Genomic DNA, 21,484 nt, shown 5'->3' with positions numbered 1-21,484 from the left:
ATTCGTGCAAATTAGATGCATATCAGAAATATGATTCAAAATGTTTTGTGATGAATACACTAAAGCTGTGAACCCTCTCATAAATCTGACACATGAGCAATTTATAATCAGTCAGGGACCTTTGTTCAATGAGTCTCATGCTTACAGAACTCCACCGCTCCTAAGTTCTTTTTCAGACTACGCACAGTCATTTCTGCCAACATTACTAAGGACTCTTTACAAAATTGTAGGTATTTATTGTTCTAAAGTGTATCATAAAATCTTAAAACAACCTGCTAGTCTAAAGTCCATGATATTCATGACTTAAGCAAATACCCCGGAGTTGCTGCAAGTCATTACTGTGGACCCTCAAAATCCAAAGTCACTGAGTCTTGCTCACGGCTCGAGCTGGATGAGATGGATCTTGCTGGTACCCAGCGGCAGGGTCAGTAAAGGTTTGAGGTCTTGTGATTTTTAGTTTGATAAATATATCGACAAAATTGTCTGCCAGTTATTATTGTATGGGTTGGGTTCTGAGACATTTAATCAGTTAGAAATATGTCCTGCTGCAGATAAGTGAAAGTCTACAGCATAAAAATCATGGGTTTTTCTTCCCCCTCCATAACATGAAAGTCAGTGGTAGGCTGTCCAAGCCTAGGCAGGTGTTCAACAGCACTGTCCAGGATGCAAGCTCTTTTTGCATCTTTTGTGCATCGGTGTCCTTAGCATGCTTTCTTCCTCCTGCTTGTCATTTCTTGGTGGCAACATGACTGATGCACTAGCAAGCATTTTATCCACAATCCTGGCAAGAAGAAACCAAGAGGGACACAGATCTATGCCAGCCATGTCTGCTCCTTTTTAGTGGGAAAGAAAAAGACTTTCTAGAAACTCAGTCCAGCAGACTTACTCTTACAGCTTATTGGCTAGAAGAAAGTTGCATGACTACCTCCTGATCAGTAAGTGACCGAGGAGAATCAGACAACTACAATAGTTCAGACCAAAGGAGACTGGCTTCCTGGCTTAGGGTAAGAGCTAAAAGTCTCTGAGATCAAGGTACTGCAGGTATCACCTGAACAATCTAGGGTTCTGTTAGTAGGCAAAGGTTATTGGATATTTTATAGGCAATGGGCAGATATTTTCATACCCACAGTTCTGCCTTATTCATCCTCAAATTAAACCACTAGCATAAGCAAATAGCACACAAGCCAAAGAACAAAGTACAGCAGAGATTGGCTGAGAACATGCTTAGGCATCCACTTTCATTCATTCCCTAGGTTTTAGGTATGAAGGGTTCTAAATGACTTTCAGATTTATTAATAACTTGACTTGTAAGTATGTCTCAGTTCCATTGTATAAATAAAGTACAATATTCAAGACCTTGGCTTAGATTCTCCTTTCTGACATTTATTAGCTATGGGGCTCTTTGAGGCATATTAAATAAACCTTAATGTTCTCATTTGTAAAACAGAAATATCATCATTTATTTGGGGAACGTATATCATAGTTTGAGTATAAGGATAAAAATCTTTAATTGCAAAAATGCCACAGAGTCTGTCATTTTTAAGTGCATAATAAATGTTTGTAGTGAGGATTGCTCAGTTATTAGTATTCCTATGTTCAGGACTTATTGAATGAATAAAGTGACCTCAACTCACCATCACTGTGTGGTATTTAAGGTGGTAGGAGTGGGGAGAAGCCATAGTATATCCATATCAGAAATTCTAGCCTCAGTTAAGTTAGCAACTGAACTTAATAATTTTTTAAATATTAGCCTATTGCTCACTTATCATGTAATTACAAAACTTAAGACCAAATAAACACTTCTCAACAAATTGGGGACCTCATTAGGAATCAGGGGTATTCCAGGAGATTTTAAAGACTAGAGGAAAGTGGGATTTTCTTGCATAATATATCAAGGCAATTGCAATGTACATTGCAGTGTAAAAATTTTTTTTAAATATTTTATTTATTTATTGGACAGAGAGAGATCACAAGTAGACAGAGAGGCAGGCAGAGAGAGAGGGAAGCAGGCTCCCTGCTGAGCAGAGAGCCCGATGCGGGACTCGATCCCAGGACCCTGGGATCATGACCTGAGCCGAAGGCAGCGGCTTAACCCACTGAGCCACCCAGGCGCCCCTGCAGTGTAAAATTTAATGTGAAAACAAATTCCTACCAATAAATAAACAAATTTATACATATAAACCAAATTCTGAGCTATTGTCAATAAAGAAAAAGCCCATTTTTAATGATACTCTTATGGCAGTCATATTAAACCTAGAGCAGATGCCACCCTCAGCCCACTAAACAAGTCACTGGATAGCTTCATTTCCAAGTTGACATAGCAGAAATGATGTCTGGTCACCCATCATAAAAGCAAACCACATAAACTTACCACAGATAAAAGATAGAAAAATGAAATTCTTCAAAGAGCAAAAGGAATCACATATGAAGCACAGAGATCCTTGCAGGAATTCACATCAAGGGACTAGGACAGTATAAGCATTGGCATTTTTTAAATATGATAAAAATAACCCTCCCAACCAAACATGATTTGTCACTCACTATTACCAAAAGATCATTGAGAGGAGAGCCTAGACAACCAACAGACTATCCAAGCTTTACTGAACATCTAAGTATAAGACATTATACAAAGGTTGTGGAGGGTAAGTTTTATATTTGGTCATTTATTAAAATTTATTAACTAAAGTTAGTGCTGAAAACTGCTAAGTAATTGCTTTCTGTCTTTGATGCTAAAAATGTAAAATCTGTTATAGTTTTTATACAAATTTTCCAAAGGATTAAGAAAGGAAAACATTTGAAATTACAGAACATTCCAAAGAGTGGAAGACAGCTTGCTTGGATTTTCTCTCAAACTTGAAAAATCTAATTATTACATGTGGGAAAAGACATGTGGAAATAGTATGACAGGGATTCCCTATGTTCACTAGTTAGAGAAAATACACATCTTTATATAAAATGTGTTCCTTTCCTATTCTCCCCAATGTTCATATAGTTTCTGTGTTTCCAGTTGAAAATCTTTCAACTTGTTTACATCAGTCTGGATAAGAGTTTCTAGTTCATAATCCAGTTCTTTGGTGCAGTTTTACTAACATTCATTATGTCAAGAGAAGTTATAACTGCTTTCCGTTCTGTGACATCATCTTCCTCCAAGTTGGCCTCTGTAAACCAACACTTTGCAAATCCTTTTGTGGTAAAGAGTGCCAACAATTTGGGCTTACTCTAGTCAAAAAATTGGTCTTCTAAACCCTTCCATATCCAGCAGTTATTGCCTTTCCCACCCAGCACCCTAAGTAACAAACCATTCTAGCCAGTCATTCCTGTCTTCCAACATGTTTTCTTACCTATTCTTTCCATCCTCAAGCCACAACATCAAATTTCTTTCAGTGTTGGGGCGCCTAGGAGACTCAGTCTATTAAGTGTTTGACTCTTGGTTTTGGCTCACAGGGTTGTAAGATCAAACCGCCTGTCGGGCTCTGCACATAGTGGAGTCTGCATGTCCCTCTCCCTCTTCTCCTCACTCTCTCTTTCTCTCTAAAGTAAACAGATAACATCTTTAAGATTATTTATTTATTTGACAGAGAGAGATCACAAGTAGACAGGCAGTCAGAGAGAGAGAGAGAGGGAAGCAGGATTCCTGCTGAGCAGAGAGCCCGATGTAGGACTCGATCCCAGGACCCTGAGATCCTGTCCTGAGCCGAAGGCAGCGGCTTAACCCACTGAGCCACCCAGGCACCCCAAATAACATCTTTAAAAAAATTTATTTCAGTGTTAACAACCAGTGCCTTTTTTTCTTTTTAAGATATTATTTATTTATTTGACAGAGACACAGCGAGAGAGTGAACACAAGAAGGGGGAGTAGGAGAGAGAGAAGCAGACTTCCCGCTGAGCAGGGAGCCGGATGTGGGCCTCCATCCCAGGACCCTCTGGGATCATGACCTGAGCCAAAGGGAGAGGCTTAATGACTGAGCCACCCAGGCACCCCAACCAGTATCTTAAATGTCTATCTTTTATGGTCGCACCTGATGGATCTGAGAACCTGAAGGTCTAATGACAGCATGTTGGAGAATTTCCCCATAGCAGCATAGGCTCTTTTCTCTGAGGTAACACAGGGATATTTACAGGATCCTATAGAGACCATGTCTTTTTCCTTGTCATCCAACCCAGGGAATTCCCCTGTTAAGAAATACTTAATAGGTAGTACTTAATTTGCTGAATTCTTATTGACCTAATCATAAGCTGTAGCTTATTTTTTCTTATCTTCCATATATAAAATTTTATGTAATTTCTTTTCCTTTTCTCCTTATCAATTTGCCATAGCTTATACATTAATTATCCATGTACTGGATGCTTAGGAGACCATTGAGTTTTGAAATGGCAGTAGGGATAAATGATCCCTTCGTAGCCAAAAGTTGTATTCCTAACTCCAAAACCCCTAACCAAATAGTAAAGTTAAAGAAAAAATTAAAGTCAATATTTAAGAAGGATGTGAATTATTTAGTTGTTTCCTACTCATATTCTAATTAGTTTCCAATGCTATTATTGAATTAACATGCACTTACAAAGTGTTTTAAACACCAATTATCACAACTGGAGGTAGACCAATATTGGAGTGTCCTATACTAATTACTGAGGACCACTTCAAACTGATTTAAACCATTTCAATTTGTTTTAATATTTTATTTGATTTACATATTCAGCATTTTATTTAATATTCTACTTTAACATTTTAAAACTTTAAGAGAGTTTGAAGTAAACCAATTTTCTATTAATAAATTTTATCTTCATAATTAGGAATGTGTTACTTAGAAAATCAAAACGACATTTCAAATTTGAGGATATTTGAGATCATTTTCGTTTCACAAGTTTTCCATCAGCATTATTATATAGCATCAGTCGCTCATACTCACTAAAGATAGACATAATGTTTAAATTTTCTTTCCCACCATCTGCCCCACCCCCAGCCTCCATAGAGCCATGGCATACCCTATTTTTCCTCTTTCTAAAAAAAAAAAAAAAAAGATTTTCTGAGCTAAATATTTTTTTTTGGAGACAAATTAAATGGTTGCCATGTTCAAATGAAAATATGAATCACCTGTTCCTGGTAACCTGGCCTGAGGCTAGTGACTTCAGGAAACTATGGCTTTGTTGGTTGCGGGAATTAGGACCTAGAGTGAACAGCACCAAAGAACCTACATGTATCTGTGGCAAAATTTTTCCATAAAGACAGGCTAGTGAGGGTAATGAGTGTGTTTTATTTCTACTCTGGGGTGCTATCTGTTTCAGGGAAATCAGGGCCAATTGACCTTTTGCCAGTTATGTAAGAAATCCCGTGTGGAAATCTGTATTAGCTGGCATCATATTACTATTTTTTCCAGTGATATTTTAGTACCTTTTATAGTTGGCTTCCAAAGCAGCTGCCTAGTTAGACTACCCCCTAACATGATTCGGCTCACAACAATCATAGTTATCGAATTAACATTCCGGACAGTACTTCCTTCTAATGGCAGGAAAACCCCACTGTGGTAACTGCCAAGGGCAGAAGCTCTTTGTAGAGAAATCCCACAGTGGTGTTATATCTATCATACATTAATCTGCACAGGCTTCACAACTTCTTAGAGCCTTGGAAAGCAAGACTGCTTCTTTTTGTGTGGTTGGCTTCAAATGAAATCATTCAGTAGATCATAGATATTCCCCCTATATGAATAGATGAGTATAAGGATTTTTTTCCACTAAAAATTCTTGACTCAGTGCAGATGAGCAGGAAGAAAAGAGATTTCATTTTCTACTAGAAGAAAGGTTATTAATCATAGCAAAGAGTAACATATAGCTCCTCCTTTTGAAGATTTTTCTACAGTCATGCTATAAAGCAGGTTTGTTCTTAGCTCTTTCAACCTTCTTTTTGAAAGTGTCTTCTGCTCTCCTGGTGTTTTCCTTCAAGTATTCATAGGTATTTCTGCCTTCTAAGTTCTGTTTTTCCACAATACCCCTGTGGGTAGATGAGTTTAAATTTAATGCACGGTTTCCTTAAGGGTATTTGTCTTTTTCCTTATGAAGCTAAAAACTTTATTTTAAATACATTGCCTGCTGTAAATGATTGGGGGTAAATTTAGGGCAGACGGCTGAATAGCTCTGATGACACAGTTTAGGAATGACTTTGGCACTGAGTCATGTTTAAGAGTTTGCCAGATTTGAACATCACATTCTTATCGTAGCCTCCGATACGGAAACCAGGTTTAGAGAAATACTGAGACAAAGCAACATGGTTTAAAATTTGGTGAGATATTTGAGCATACAAAAGGAATCTTAGTCCTTCCTACCAGATATGCCAATGGCTTTGCAAAGATTGTTGTGTGGGACACAGACTATTGATAGTGATACTTTTGATTAGGAATGTTGAAGGCACTCTCCTGGCGCCATTGATAGCAAGCTCTTGGAGACACTTACCCCGACTGGGACTATTGTTGTGGTTGGACCAGTCTTGTGCTTCTTACTATGAATGCAGGATATACTTCAGCAAAAATCAGCAGGATACTTAAAAGAACAAGATTATTACTCATAAGGGAGTAAGGGATTTCTTATCCTCCAGGGAAGGTACCTGGCATGTCTGTGGTCCATATAGCAAGGTCATGAGTTAGAATGTGAAATTTTGGGGGTCTTCTTTTATTAGGGCCTGAGATTGGGATGTCTAAGCTTTTTGCAAGCTCACTCTTTATTGACTAAATCATGAGAGCAGAAATTGGGGAGCAGGAAGGAAGAAATGAGGTCACTCAAGTGGTCTAAGTTACCCATGGTTTTGTGAAAGTAGGACCTTTAGGGCAGGGGGTTGGGGAGCTCATTTGTTATCTGGTTGCTTTGTTAGTAGCTGTGTCATATAGCTGGCAATAGGTCTGTTTAAGATAGATATCTTTTGCATTAGGTGCTTCAGTAATCCAATGCTTAATGTTTAGCATTTAAATACTGTAATCAAAAAGCCTAACATCATGGGGCGCCTGGGTGGCTCAGTGGGTTAGGCCACTGCCTTCGGCTCAGGTCATGATCTCAGGGTCCTGGGATCGAGTCCCGCATCGAGCTCTCTGCTCAGCAGGGAGCCTGCTTCCCTCTCTCTCTCTCTCTGCCTGCCTCTCTGTCTACTTGTGATCTCTCTCTGTCAAATAAATAAATAAAATCTTAAAAAAAAAAAAAAAAGCCTAACATCAAGCAGTACACTATACTAGAAGAACATCTTTCCATGTGCTTATTGGTCATTTGTATATTTTCTTTGGGGAAATGTCTGTTCAAGTCTTTTGCCCATTTAAAATCAGGGTTAGTTTTTTTTGTTTTTTTTTTGTTTTGTTTTGTTTTTTGTTTTTTTGTTTTTTTTTGGTTCTTGAGTTAGATTCTTTATATATTCTGGATATTAATTCCATAGCAGATACAGGAGTTGCAAATGTTTTCTCCCATCCCATGGTTTGTTTTCTCACTCTGTTGATAATATCCCTTGATGAGCAAGAGTTTTCAATTTTGATAAAGTCCATCGTCACAATTTTTTCTCTTATTGTCTGTGATTTTAGTATACCATATCCAAGAAATCATTGTCAAATCCAACATCACAAAGATTTTCTTCTGTTATTTTCTAAGTGTTTTATGGGTTTAGCTATTATGTTTAGGTCTTTATCCATTTTGAGTTTATTTTCATATATGATGTATGGTAAGGGTCCAAATTAATTAATTAAATTTTGGTAGCACACGTTTATTTGATTCAGCCACATTTTACAAGGTAAACTGAAACTAACACTCCTGTGTTACTTTCTAGCATTTAATTTTTTTTATTATATTAGTCACCATACGAGATGGCAATCCACTTTTCCCAGTACCATTTATTGGAAATATTGTCCATTCTCTGTTGAATTGTCTTGCACCCTTGTCAAATATCATTTGTCTGAATATGTGCAGATTTAGTTCTGGGCTCACTATCCTATTCCATTGATCTATATGTCTGATGTCATGCCTGTACCACAGTGTTTTAATTACCAGAGCCTCGTAGTAAGTTTTGACTTTAGGAAATATGTCATCAGTGACCGGATATCATTTTAATATCTTCTTTTCTAATCTGGTGTCTTTATTTCTTTTTCTTGTCTAGTTGCTCTGGCTAGTATTTCCAGTAAAATGTTGAATCAAAGTGGTGAAAGTGAGTATCTCTGTTCCGGATTTAAGAAGAAAAGCTTTCAGTTTCAACCACTGAATAATGTGGTGATTAATTTTAGGTGTCATCTTGATTGGGCTACATGGTGCCCAGACATTTCATCAGTCATTGTCTTGGAGTGTTTTTGAGGATGTTTCTAATTAACAAATGAATCAGTAGACTGAAAAACTCAGGTTGTCCTCCCTAATTTGGGTGGGCCTCATCAAATCAGTTGGAAGCCTAACTAGAACAAAAATGCTGACGCTCCCATGAGTGAGGGGCATTTCTTCTGCCTCATTGTTTTCACATGGGGACATCACTTTTTTCCTACCTTCAGACTTAAGCTGAAACACTGGCTTTTTCTGGGTTTGGAAACTGTTTACCTCGCAGGCTGGAATAACACCCTTGTCTCTCTTAGGACTTCAGCTTGCCAGATGCAGATATTGGGATTTGTCAGCTTCCATAATCCTGTCAGTCAATTCTTTATAATATTTTTTATATGTATATATCTTACTGGTTCTGTTTTTCTGGAGAAATCTAGTGACTAATGCCAGTATGATGCTGGATATGGGTTTTCATATATGGTCTTTATTATTTGGAGTAGGTCACTTCTCTTCCTAGTTTGTTAAAATTTTATTATGAAGGATGTTGAATTTTGTCAACTGCATTTTAAATATGAATAGAGATGAACATGTGGGTTTTCTTTCCGTTCTGTTAATGTGGTGTATTACACTGACTGATTTTTGTAAGTTAAAGTATCCTTGTATTCTAGGATTAGAACCCACTTGGTCATAATGTATAATCTTTTTAACACTCTGTTGAATTTTGTTTGCTAATATTTTGTTGAAGATTTTTATGTCAATATTCAAAGGGAATATTTGTCCATAATTTTCTTTTAGCATCTTTGTCTGGCTTTGATATCAGGCTGATGCTGGCCTCATAAAATGAGTTAGGAAGTGCTCCCTCCCCTTCATTTGTTTGGAAGAGACAGAGAAGGAGAGATGTTCTTTAAATGTTTGTTATAATTCATCACTGTAGCCATTTGTTCTTGGGTAAAACACCTTATTGTTAGAAGGGTTTTGGTTATTGATTCACTCTCCTTACTAGTTATAGGCCTATTCAGATTTTCTATTTCTTCATGATTCAGTCTTGGTACATTGTATTTTTAGGATCTTGTCTATTACTTATCGGTTATCCAATTTGTTGGAGTATAATTGTTCACATTACTCTCATGATCCTTTTTGCTTCTAAAAATCGGTAGTAGTATCCTTTCTTGTATTTCTGATTTTAGGGTTTTTGGGGTCTTTTCTGTTTTCCTTTGTCAAGCTATATAAAGGTTTGTTAATTTTGCGGATTTTTCCAAAGAACCAACTCTTGGTCATGTTTGTTTTCTCTGTCCCCCCACCCCCCGTTCTCACTTCTATTTATCTCTGCATTAATCTTATTATTTCCTTCCTTCTATAAGCTTTGGATTTAGTTTGTTCTTCTTTTACTTTTTGTTCCTTAAGGTAAAAAGTTAAGTTATTGGTTTCAGGCCTTTCTTCTTCTTTTTTTTTTTTTTTTTTAAAGATTTAATTAATTTATTTGAGAGAGAGAGAGTGAGAGTTTGAGTGGGTGGGAGAGGGAGAGAGACTCTAAAGCAGACTCCACACTGAGTGCAGAGCCCAATGTTGGGCTCCATTCCATGACTGCAACATCATAACCTGAGCTGAAACCAAGAGTCAGATGCTTAACCGACTGAGCCACCCAGGTGCCCTGAGACCTTTCTTCCTTTTTAATGGAAATATTTAAACTATAAATTTCCCTTTTAGCTCTGCTTTAACTGTATCCCATAAGCTTTCATGTTATCTTCGCTTTATATATTTATGTGCTCTGATGTTTCATGTAGGTATATTTATAATTATTATATCTTCCAGGTGAATTGACCATTTTATCAGTATAAAATGTTCTTTGTCTTGTGACACTTTTTGTCTTAAAATCTATTTTTTTTAAAGATTTTATTTATTTATTTGACAGATAGAGATCACAGGTAGGCAGAGAGTCAGGCAGAGAGAGAGGAGGAAGCAGGCTCCCTGCTGAGCAGAGAGCCCGATATGGGGCTCGATCCCAGGACCCTGAGATCCTGATCTGAGCCGAAGGCAGAGGCCTTAACCCACTGAGCCACCCAGGCGCCCCAAAAATCTATTTTTTTTCTGATGAAAATATAGCCATCTCTGCCCTCTTTAGGTTACTATTTGAATGAGATATCTTTTCCTATTGTTTCACTTTTAGCCCATGTGTGTTCTTAGATCTAAAATATGTCCCTTTGGTTGAAGACGACACAAACAAATGGAAAGATACTTCATGCTCATGGGTTGGAAGAATTAATATTATTAAAATGTCCATACAACCCAAAGCAATGTACACATTCAATGCAATCCCTATCCAAATAGCAATAGTGTTTTCTATAGAACTAGAATAAATAATACTAAAATTTGTATGGAGCCACACATTGCATAAATAGCTAAAGCAATCTTGAGAAAGAACAAGGCTAGAGGTATCACAATCCCAGATTTCAAGATATACTACAAAGCTGTAGTAGACAGAATGGTATGGTACTGCCACAAAAACAGATGCATAGATCAGTGGAACAGAATAAAGAGCCCAGAAATAAACCCATGTTTATATGGTCAATTAGTCTATGAGAAAGGAGGCAAGAATATACAATGGGGAAAAGGTAGATTTTTCAATAAAAGGTTCTGGGAAAACTGTACAGCTATATGCAAAAGAATGAAACTGGACCACTTTCTTAGACCATATACAAAAATAAACTCAAAATGGATTAAAGACCTAAAAGTGAGACTTGAAATTATTAGACTCCTAGAAGAAAGCCAGTAATTTCTTGACAATGATATTAGCAACATTTTTCTAGATATGACTCTGTAGTTAAGGGAAATAAAAGCAAAAATAAACTATTGGGACTACACCAAAATAAAAAAAAAACAACTTTTGCATAAGGAAATCATCAACAAAATGAAAAGTCATCCTACTGAATGGGAGAAGACACTCAAAGTGGTATATCAGATAAAGGGTTAATATTCAAAATATATACAAAAACCTATCCAACTAAAAGCCAAAAAACCACAAATAATCTGACTAAAAATGGGCAGAGGACCTGAATAGACATTTTTCCAAAGAAGACATTCACATGGCCAACAGACACATGACAAGATGCTCAGCACAGTAATCATCAGGGAGATGCAAATCAAAAGCATAATGAGATACCACTTACACTTGTCAGAATAGCTAGAATCAAAAAGGCATGAAATAACAAGTGTTGGAGAGGATTTAGAGAAAAGGGAATGCTTGTACAGTTGGTGGGGGTACAGCCACTGTGGAAAACAGTATGGAAGTTCCTGAAAAAATTAAAAATGGAAATACCATGTGATCTGTAATTTCGCTACTGAGTATTTACTGAAAGAAAACCAAAACACAAATTTGAAAAGATGTATGCATCCTTATGTTTATTGCAGCATTATTTACAATAGCCAAGATATGAAACCAATCCAAGTGTTCATAGGGAGATGAATAAAGATGTGATATATAATAATGGAATTATTGGAATATTACTGGATATATATATATATATATATAATATATATAAAATATATATTAATATTATTGAATATATATAATGGAATAATGGAATATTACTCAATCATAAAAAGGATGAGATATACGTGTGTATATATATGTATATCTTGTGTGTGTGTGTGTGTGTGTGTATCTCCTGGAAAATTACTCAGTCATAAAAATATTACTGAGTCCTTTTGCGACAACTTGGGTGGACCTAGGATGTATTATGCCAGATGAAATCAGTCAGAGGAAGACAAATACCATAAGATTTCATTTATATGTAGAAACTAAAATGAAACAAATAAAATAAACCAAAAAAAAAAAAAAGCAGAAACAGACCCATAAATTCAAAGAACAAACTGATGGCTGCCATAGGGAGGGGGTTGTAGGGATGAGCAAAACGGGTGAAGTGATGGGAGGTGAGAGATTAAAAAGTCATGGGGATGAAAGGTATAGTGTAGAGAATTTAGTCAATGGTATAATTGTGTTGTATGGTAACAGATGGTAGCAACACTTGTGGTAAGCATAGAATAGTCTTGTCAAATCACTATGTCACTATGTCGTACACCTAAAACTAACGTAACATTGTGTGTCAACTACACTTCAATTAAAATTTTTTTAAATAAAATAAAATGTCTCTCTTATAGACAGCTCATAGCTGGATCCTGTTTTTGTTTGTTTGTTTTTGTTGTTTTGTTTTTTTAGATTTTATTTATATATTTGTCAGAGAGAGAGAGAGAGAGAGAGAGAGCACCCACAAGCAGAGAGGAAGGCAGAGGCAGAAGGAGAAGCAGGCTCCCTGCCAAGCAAGGAGTCTGATGTGGGACTCGATCCCAGAATCATGGGATCATAACCTGAGCCGAAGGCAGCGGCTTAAGCAACTGACCCACCCAGGCATCCTAGGATCTTGTTTTTTTTTTTTAAACCCATTCCACCAAAGTATATCTTTTGATTAGGGAGTTTAATCTTTTTACATTGCCAGAGCTTTACAATTTCCACTGTGCTCTTTCCAGCCCAAGGGAGGGAATTAGGAATTCGCCCCATTATGGACTCAATGTGTCCCTCTCCTGAACTCATATACTGAATTCCTAACCTCCAAAGCATGGAATTAGAAGTTGGAGATTTTGGGAGGTAATTAGGTTTAGATTATATAGGCCATATAGGTGGAGTCTTCATGATAGAATTAGTGCTTTATTAGAAAAAGAAGAGACAACAGAGTTTCCTCTATCCACCGTATGAGGATATAGGAAGAAGGCAGCCACCTTCAAGTCAGGAAGAAGGCCCTAACCAAAACCCAGTTATTCTGGTGACCTGATCTCAGACTTCTCCATCTCCAGATTTGTAAGAAATAGATGTCCGTTTTTTAGTCTATAGTATTTTGTTAAAGCAGTCTGAGCAAAGACAAGCCACTTCCCCCTGACCTGCAGAGAATTGTGCAAGGATATAAAGGAGTTGGGGCAAAGGTGAAGAGAAGCACCAGGAAATTTACTACCATTCTATGGCTTTTTCTTGATTGGGCATTTGTTTGGTTGTTGTAATCTTTAGCTGTTTTCTAGAGTACCTATAAAGTTATGTCAGTCAGTCTGAGGATGTTTATTTGATAATTTGGTAAGGGAATGAAGCCCCGGAGCTCCCTAGTCCAACATCTTGCTGCTACAAACCCTCCTCTCCATAATTGAGAATGTTAATTTTGAGAAATGAGGGATAATGTACACTGAAACCAAGTATGATTCCAAAGTTTGAAAGTTGATCATCGTTAATACAATTAATATTTTAATCATGATTTTATAAAAATGCCTAATTTCTGATAATTCATACATTTGATTCCATAGTTCACCATGTTCACTGTCAAATATTCTGAAGTATATGTGATAAATAGCCAAGTTTCATGCCTAAGTATATATACTATACATATATACAGAGACATTCCTGAGCAGTTACAAAATATAGTTTTGTAATAAGCACTGTGTTTTTTCATATATAACAAATGCATTATTTCCTTGTGCCCAAAATGCAAATTTGCAAATTGCATCCAGGAACTCATCAAATCTGCTGGATGAATTATGTAATTCAATTTGGCAAAATTTTTGCTCACAGTACAAATAGTTTTCTTTGGTTTTCTTGGATTCTGTTCTAAGAAGGAGGTAGCTGGAAAAAAAGTGAAAAATTACAGGATATGATTCATAAAAATCCCACATCTTTTTTGTGTGCTTGTACATTCTTTTTTGAAGGAAAATGTTTTTGTCCCACAGCAATGATTTCTCTTCCTTCTCAGTAAGTACTCTTTAGTTGGAAAGATACCCATGCATAACATATCCAAGGTATTCAGAAAGGGGTAGCCAAAATGAGAGGAAGACGCATGCCATTTAGCATCTAGAGGAACATGTAGCATATTCATTAAATCCTTTTTTCACCAGAAAGGAATGTGAAGCCTGAACTTTAACATGGCCACAGTATGTACTAGAGAGCAAAGAAATGAAACCTCAGCTATGTATATTCCTGCCAAGCATTAGCCCAAATCTGTTGCTCTCTGACATGTGACGGGTATCTATTTCCCCATCATTTTTTGAGAGACAAGAAAATGATGTCCATGTAACCCTATCCTAACTTCTGAGGTTCAGACAAGTGGAACTCACTGCTATGCCATCCTCTTCACATTTGCTACCAACAGTGAGATCAAGCACATACAACCCAAAGACGGACACCAGCACTACATTGTCATGGGTAGATTACAGAGCATTGAAACAACAGAACAAAACAATTCCTAATTAATTAGGAGTAATTAAATCTCTGCGGATATCACAACTGCTTCTAACCTCCTTTTCTCTCTTGAGGTAGTCTGCAAACTCTTATCATTTTAGGTTTGTGAAAACCCTTACATCAGTAACTCTATGCAGAGTGAGGGGTTCTCTTAAGCAATGGAAGACCAGCGGTTTCAGAAACCAAAGCAACAATTTCATGCATATGAAGAATTCATGGAATAGCAGAGCTAAACAGAACTGTGGAGATCAGATATCCAGTGCTCTCATTTCACAGAAAGAGCCTGAGACCACTTTCAGTACTGTCAGTGTGAAGGACCAGTTAAACAGTAGCAGTTCCCCTGTAAAGATCAAGAAAAACCAAATGAAAAATTCTTTTAAATGTATAGATAAATTCGCCAAAGCCTGCTGGTGAACACCTCCAAGTAAAGTAAGGAAGAAAGCACTGAAAATAAGAGTGGCAGGTGGGAGAGCTGATGCTGCCACGGGCTTGAGATAGGGTCATAGGGATTTGCCAGGGTAAGTAACCCAAGGGGTTATGCTTTAATACCTATGCAAAGATGAACACTTGGGACTTCCTGAGGCAAAAAAAAAAAAAAAAAAAAAAAAAAAATGGAACCGAAAAACCCATCCTACACACACGTGCTCACAATTAGGGAGGATCTTTGAAAGGGTGATTTCCTAAGTGGTAGGGTAGACTAAAAATTACAATCGCCCATGGACAACAGAATGACAAGGAGGCTATAATTTCTTTGTGGACACTGGGTGGGAAAAAAATTTTTCCTGATGATTGGTAAACTTGCACACAGATTTGAGACTTAAACTCAAATTAGTTATAAGATCAACAACCTACAAGCAGCAAAATGAACATCAAAATAGTCCTACATAGTAAAACTCCTGAGATCCATGCCAGAAGAAAATCCAAAACTGCTCAAAAGGGATATGTCCTCAATCCAGGTAATATGGAATTTCCACTGGTAAAAGCCCACTGAACATGAATTCACAACAGAACATTTTCAAAAGAATAAATAAACCAATTTAAACAATTCCTGAGTACCTGAGATCATAGAGAACTCTGATAGACACTATAAATTGTATGTGTAGAAAATAATTAAAATGTAAAACAGTAAGTTTAAGCAATAAGAAAACAAGACACCAGGACAATGGGATATTAGGGAAAAAAGGTGGGTATATATGAATAATATGGTCTCTGAAAGTTAAACTTCATAAGATAGAAATGTACAAAATTAGACCTGAATGATAAGGGGAAATTTTGCAGAGGGCAGCATAGAAAAACAATGTAATGGAAAATGTAAAAGGCAAGTTTATGGACAAAAAGTATAGTGAAGCCTATCAGTATGGGTATAATAAGAGCTATATCCAACGAGAGAGAAGGAAATAGAAGATTGAGGGGACTACTCTCAATCATAAATAACTTAAAGTACACAGAATAGAGGAAAGAATTTAATTTTCAGATTTAAGAAATACAAGTCTCTTGAAGGATAAACAAAAAGATCACACCATCTTACAGAGATGATCTTAATAAATCTGGAGGGGAAAAAAGAGATTACTTTCAAAGGAAAAATAATTAGATAATTACTGACATCTTAGCAGCTAAAGTACAGGTAGGACTACAATAAAATGATGTTATCATTGTGTTGAGAAAAATATAATTTGGAACCTAGAATTTTATGCTCAGCCAACATATTATTTAAGAGTGAGACCAAAAAAACACATTTCGGACAGAGAAAGTAGGAGAACATTAATCACTCCAAGCCTGAAGGAAGAAAAAAGTGGGGCGTAAGCAAAATTACTGGGCAAGAAATTTGGCAAACATAATGAAATATCAGTAATTATTGACTATTACTATTGTCGCAAATAGAAAATACTAATAATGAGTGCACTAAAGCTATATTATAAATAAAATCAAGGTTCAAAAAGTGAAATTAAATACTAGACAATGATAAGACATAAAATAAAATAGCATATATAGGAATCAGTGCAATTTAAGGCTTTTGTATTCTGTAAGAGGAAAGTACAGATGGATAATTAAGACTAAATGATGTTAAGTCAAATGGGTATTTTAATAATATAAGTAACCTCTAAAATGATAGAAATATAACGTATAATTTTCCTAAAATAACAGAAGTATAATGTTTAACTTTCAAAGCATTAAAGAGAAAAAATAAATTAAGGCCATAAGATAGGGAATTTACCCAATATCACAAGCTAGTTCATGGTAGAAATGGGTCTGGAGACCAAAAGTTTGGATTTCCAGTTCTGCATTTCCTTCTCTGGGAATACTCTGGGAAAAAATACATCAACCAAACTTGAGAGTAAACAAGATTTATATAGTTGGCTACTTTTAAAATTGTTTCTTTTTTTTCTTTTTAAGATTTTTAAAAATTTATTTATTTGACAGACAGATATCACAAGTAGGCAGAGAGGCAGGCAGAGAGAAAGGGGGAAGCAGGCTCCCTGCTGAGCAGAGAGCCCGATGGATGCGGGGCTTGATCCCAGGACCCTGATCATGACCTGAGCTGAAGGCAGAGGCTTCAACCCACTGAGCTACCCAGGCGCCCCTAAAATTGTTTCTTAAAGTTCTATATACCTGACTTGGCTTGATCTCAACAAAAAGGACAGTGATTTTATAACAGTTTATAGTATGGGACCCCATGTATGTTTCCATTCACTTTCCATTGAGCTTAAAGGAGTAGTGACAAGAAGGGACTATTTCACTGTATCTAGCAATCCTTTTATAATATTCACTAATTGCAAAGCAGTGTTTTTGACTATGTGGGATTGCTGGGTCTTGAGAGAGACATACATGTAACTATAAAAAAAAAGAAGTTAGAATGCATTTAGTTAAGTATGGGCTGAATTTTAAACTGGAGAAATTCAAATTTCACAGTGGCAGCCAAGTTTAATGGCACAGAGACCCTGTATAAATACAGTCCGATGAGAGTGGTACAGCCTATCAGGATTTGGGGTCTGATCAAAGAACTAAGAGTACCATTTATCAGTATCACTGCTTTAAAAAGTAAGAGAGGTTGGAAATTATGTTTCGTTAAAGGGCAAATGAAATAAAGCAGAAATGGTTATTGAAGAACATGATTATCTGGGACTTGATGCACAGAAATTATAATTAACGGATTAAAAAAACAAATAATGACAAAAATCCAAATGCTTAAAATTTAGGAAGCAATTTTTCTTTCTTTTTTTCTTTCTTTCTTTTCTTTTTTTTTAAGATTTTATTTATTTGACACAGAGAGAGTAAGCACAAGCAGGGAGAGCAGCAAGCAGCGGGAGAGAGAGAAGCAGACTTCCCACTGAGGAGGCAATCCAATGTCCTGAGATCATGACCTGAACCAAAGGCAGATGCTTAAACAACTGAGCCACCCAGGCACCCCTAGAAAGAAATTTGAGGGGATTTTTAGGCTCTCTACAAATTTAATCTCCTCGTTCTAATTCTCAACATTATATACTTTTAACTGAATGTTGACATTAGGGATGGTAGACATTAGGGATGAAAGGGACATTAATAAATGCCCTAAATCATATCGATCCTTTCGATAGATCTTTGCCCAAATCTTCCTGTGAATGTAATTTTATGTAATTTAGAGAACAAATATCTCTCCTATGTATTGTGTGTCTGCCTCTATGTCATAATTCAATGGAGAAAGACAGGCCACACTTTGTTTAAAGCCTTAGTATCACACAATTCTAAACCTAAATCCATTCTTTGGTAGTATTTCTTTTGTAGCTATATAAGAGGGAGTTCTCATGAAACTTTCATTTCTTTTATACAGTCATATTGCCAATTTTCTTGTTATTCTCCTTGCTATTATGAGAACAAGTACTGAATACATGTGACATATTGTAGGCATTCAGTGAATGCTGGTTACATTGAATATAATTGTTTGACTAGCAGTAAAGAAGATAGGCTTTTCTTTCTGGCAATTAAGCCTCAATTTCCTTATCTATTAAATTATTCCTCTCAAGGGAGTGTTTTGAGAGATAAATGAGAGCCCAGACTAAGGGCTTAATAACTATTAATATATTTATTTTAAAAATAAGCAACTAAAATAAAATGTTTAGTGAAGGAGAAATCTTAAGAAGAGCACACTAACAATACAGATTCTTTAGGGGAAAAACCTCATTTAAAATGGATATAAAATCTTCATAGCTAATCAAATCTTCATGAATGTATAATTTATTAAAATTAATTTTATCACATGATTAAATTGATTTACTTTATGACATCTTAAGTTTTTAAATCTTAGACTTTTGGAATGATTATTTTTTGGGAAAAAGCAAAAAATGTATGTGGGACTGTATCAAATTTTACATGTACTTTATAAGATTTCAATAGAAAGTTAATAGTCCCTTTTCTAAATATAGTAAAGACTCAAAAAATCTGACTTAACCTAAGTGCAATCTTTCCTTTATTGTATCTCTAGCTTTTTAAATGCTAAAAATGGGAATTCATTCACCTCCATCTCTGAATCTTGTTCCCCTATTCTTATGACATGTGGAAGAGCAACTTCAGTCTTTTCCAAAGTACTTATTAGGATATGTGCAGAATCATCCAGTTATGGTCAACTGGAAGGAGCATGGGAATTGATACTGATATGACAAAGCTGTAATTATAATATTTGGAAGTATTTTAACTCAAAAAATTCCAAAAGTGTAAGTAGTAAAAGAAATTCTTTAGTCTTCTATTTTTAACTACAAACTAGTTTTTAAAAACAATACACTCATTCTCATTTTCAGTTACTCTTTTTTCACCATGGAAACTTAAAAGAAACAAAGAACCATGAAGTAACATTTGCCATTTGATAAATCTCATTAAACCAAAGGTGTTTACCACTGAAATTGACTCTACCCGCCCACTCCATCTCAAGCTTATTTTCTGTTAGACAAAACATTACTATCTTTCCCCAGAAGGACTCCAAGCCATTGTCCACTGGAAACAGTTATGTTTTAGACTGTTAAACATTACAGGGGGTTATAAAACACAAAAATAAGTTTTGGTCTTGGAATAGATTTCAAGAGTTTTTGAAATATGTATTCCAAAGACATCTTAGGGCTGTTGGCTGATTAGAGAAAGATGTTGAAATGGGGGTGGGGGAGAGAACTGTTTTGTAACTTGCACTTACTGTACAAACCTAGCCGCAATTACCAAATCCATTTAAAATGATAATTTAATAAAATCATAAGGTTAGCAGAGACTGAGCATATAGTCTATTCTGAAGGTCATAGTTTTATAGTTAAAAAATATCTTTAGTATGCCATCTTTGCCATATCATGTATGCCATTTGGAGAGAGGAGAGACTTTAGAGCCAGATAGATGTAGACAGGGATTTAAGCCTATCTCTTACTATCTGTAACTGTGGGTAAGTAAGGAGTTAATCTTTTTCATGCTCCATGCCTCATCTGTAAGTTGGAGTAATGATACATGATGTAGGGGTCATGTGATGAATAATGTAATTCTGCTATAGTGCTCAGTAGAGTAACAGGCACGAGTTTGGGCTTAACCAGTGTGAACTATGATTCTTTATCCTGACCAGCATATTACATTCAAAGAGCAACTCTGTCTTAACCAACTTTTTCTTTTTTTTATTAATTCTCCCTTTATAAAGGGGGCTTATTTGCAAATAACCCTTGCAGTTTTTGAAGCCCTTTTGAAAGTGGAACAGTATATGTCACAATAATTTATAATTAATATTTTATTTATTCAACAAATACTTGTCAAATATCTAGTCTTCAGAGTCTAATGGTGAACATAAGGAGGTAGACAAATAAGAACACTTTATTTCAAACAGCTTTTATTCACACTAGGACTAGAGGAAAATCTAATTCAGTAGAAAACAGAAGACAAAGGGGGATCTTTCATCCTCTTTGAAGGAGAATCACAACATTAATAACATTGACAATAATTTGGAACACACCATTGAATTATCCATTCAATATTTTTAAATACAAAAAAGGAATCAGAAAGAAGGTAAACATTCCATGAGCATGTTCAACAATGGTATTGTTATTAGGTATTAATCCTTTATTAGATAATTAATTTTCACATCTGGGAAAACATCACTGGCAGCACAATTTTAAGAAAAGAAGTTTGGCAACATGTATTTTTCTCAGCAGCTCTGGATGACAGATTTTGGTGAATGCTAGCCAAAAAAATTAAGGGCAAAACCACTGGTGCACAGAGGACAACAAAATGATCTTATTACAGAAACAGATATCAGACCACAATAGAAAAGACATTTTCATTTTACACAAAGCCAGAAACTCCAGATTATTGGCATACACATCAACAAGCCTGATCTAAAGTGTTTAATCATGAGAGTAATAAATATTGGTTTCCTGCCTGCCCTGCCCACCTTGTTTAAAAATATCAGGATATTTGCTTTCAAATGACACAAAGTGACGAGGCTATAATCTACAAAATAATCATTCACTTGTAACAGAACACTTCTCACGCCTAGCAACCACGGAAAGGGCAATTTCATATAACCCAGCTTTTGTGGAGACAGCCACTGACACTGCTCATCCAGAAAAAGTTTAAGAATCTTAAAATTTAGAAAAAGCATAGGTAGAGTTTATCTAAAAACAATTTTTTTTTCATCCCTAAGAAGTGCAATTCCTCCTCAGATCTCAGAATTCCTATTTCCTCAGTTGTTTTATTACTTCATTTCTACTCAATTTTAAGTTAATAAAAGCAATCGCCTGAAATTGCTGCAAGATATCAAGTGTCATAAAATGCCAACTCTAAGAAAGGGCACTGGAATGAAGCCTAAAGGACATGACTACATTGTCCCACAAAACATTTGACCCTCCTTATTTTCTTTGATGTTGCAACATTTGCCTCTAATGTGCCTAAGGCCCAAACAGAAAAATAAAAGAACTCCAATTTTCTTTGAATAGTCTGGAAATAATATCT

Source organism: Enhydra lutris, unplaced genomic scaffold (assembly GCF_002288905.1).
Source record: "Enhydra lutris kenyoni isolate GAN:26980312 unplaced genomic scaffold, ASM228890v2 scaffoldscaffold16, whole genome shotgun sequence".
Taxonomy (NCBI): Eukaryota; Metazoa; Chordata; class Mammalia; order Carnivora; family Mustelidae; genus Enhydra; species Enhydra lutris.
This window is presented reverse-complemented; position numbering follows the sequence as displayed.